This window comes from Abrus precatorius, unplaced genomic scaffold (assembly GCF_003935025.1).
Source record: "Abrus precatorius isolate BTA unplaced genomic scaffold, Abrus_2018 Scaffold119, whole genome shotgun sequence".
Classification (NCBI taxonomy): Eukaryota; Viridiplantae; Streptophyta; class Magnoliopsida; order Fabales; family Fabaceae; genus Abrus; species Abrus precatorius.
The window spans coordinates 43,549-45,786 of NW_020874313.1; positions in this window are offsets into that span (position 1 = coordinate 43,549).

Consider the following 2,238-nt stretch of genomic DNA (forward strand, 5'->3'; position numbering starts at 1 on the left):
GTCCCCTTTTGCTTACCGGCAAAGGGAGACGTGCGAAACTCGTCTCAGGCCACTGAAACTCCTTGAATATCAATACTAGGAGTCAAAGGAAGGCTTTCGCACCAGCTTCTCCCCTTTTGGCACTTTCTGACGATTTTGGACCCAAGTTCCAGTTTTGGTCTCTTTTGGTCCCCTTTTGCTTACCGGCAAAGGAAGATGTTCGAAACTCGTCTCTGGCCACTGAAACTCCTTGAATATCAATACTAGGACTCAAAGGAAGGCTTTCACACCACCTTCTCCCCTTTGGCACTTTCTGATGCTTTTGGACCCAAGTTTCAGTTTTGGTCTCTTTTAGTCCCTTTTTGCTTACCGGCAAAGTAAGATGTGTGAAACTCGTCTCAGGACATTGAAACTCCTTGAATATCAGTACTAGGACTCAAAGGAAGGCTTTCTCACCAGCTTCTCCCCTTTTGGACCCGAGTTCCAGTTTTGGTCTCTTTTGGTCCCCTTTTGCTTACCGGCAAAGGAAGATGTACGAAACTCGTCTCAGGCCACTGAAACTCCTTGATTATCAGTACGAGGACTTAAAAGAAGGCTTTCACACCAGCTTCTCCCCTTCTGGTACTTTTTGGCGCTTTTGGACCCAAGTTCTAGTTTTGGTCTCTTTTAGTCCCCTTTTGCTTACCGGCAAAGGGAAACGTGCGAAACTCATCGCAGGCCACTAAAACTCCTTGATTATCAGTACGAGGACTATAAAGAAGGCTTTCACACCAGCTTCTCCCCTTCTGGCACTTTTTGGCGCCTTTGGACCCAAGTTCCAGTTTTGGTCTCTTTTGGTCCCCTTTTGCTTACCGGCAAAGGGAGACATGCGAAACTCGTCTCAGGACACTGAAACTCCTTGAATATCAGTACTAGGACTCAAAGGAAGGCTTTCTCACCAGCTTCTTTCCTTTTGGCACTTTCTGGCTCTTTTGGACCCAATTTCCAGTTTAGGTGTCTTTTGGTCCCCTTTTGCTTACCGGGAAAGGAAGACGTGCGAAACTCGTCTCAGGCCACTGAAACTCCTTGATTATCTGTACGAGGACATAAAAAAAGGCTTTCACACCAGCTTCACCTTTTCTGGCACTTTTTGGCGCTTTTGGACCCAAGTTCTAGTTTCGGTCTCTTTTGGTCACCTTTTGCTTACCGGCAATGGGAGATGTGCGAAACTCGTCTCAGGCCACTGAAACTCCTTGAATATCAGTACTAGGACTAAAAAGAATGCTTTCACACCAGCTTCTCCTCTTCTGGCACTTGCTGGCGCTTCTGGACCCAAGTTCCAGTTTTGGTCTCTTTTGGTCCCTTTTTGCTTACCGGCAATGGAAGACGTGCGAAACTCGTCTCAGGCCACTGAACCTCCTTGAATATCGGTGCTAGGACTCAAACGAAGGCCTTCTCCCCTCCTTCTGACCTTTTGGCACTTTCTATCACTTTTGGACCCAAGTTTCAGTTTTGGTCTCCTTTGGTCCCCTTTTGCTTACCGGCAAAGGAAGACGTGCGAAACTTGTCTTAGGCCACTGAAACTCCTTGAATATCAATACTAGGACTCAAAGGAAGGCTTTCACACCAGCTTCTCCCCTTTTGGCACTTTCTGACGCTTTTGGACCCAAGTTCCAGTTTTGGTCTCTTTTGGTCCCCCTTTGCTTACCGACAAAGGGAGACGTGTGAAACTCGTCTCAGGCCACTGAAACACCTTGAATATCAGTACTAGGACTAAAAAGAACCCTTTCACACCAGCTTCTCCACTTCTGGCACTTTCTGGCGCTTTTGGACCCAAGTTCCAGTTTTGGTCTCTTTTGATCCCCTTTTGCTTACCGGCAATGGAAGACGTGCAAAACTCGTCTCAGGCCACTGAAACTCCTTGAATATCACTCCTAGGACTCAAAGGAAGGCTTTCTCCCCTCCTTATGACCTTTTGGCACTTTCTAGCACTTTTGGACCCAAGTTCCAGTTTTCGTTTCTTTTGGTCCCCTTTTGCTTACCGGCAAAGGAAGACGTGCGAAACTTTTATCAGGCCACTGAAACTCCTTGAATATCAATACTACAAGTCAAAGGAAGGTTTCACACCAGCTTCTCCTCTTTTGGCACTTTTCGACCCAAGTTCCAGTTTTGGTCTTTTTTGGTCCCCTTTTGCTTACCGACAAAGGGAGACGTGTGAAACTCGTCTCAGGCCACTGAAACACCTTGAATATCAGTACTAGGACTAAAAAGAACCCTTTC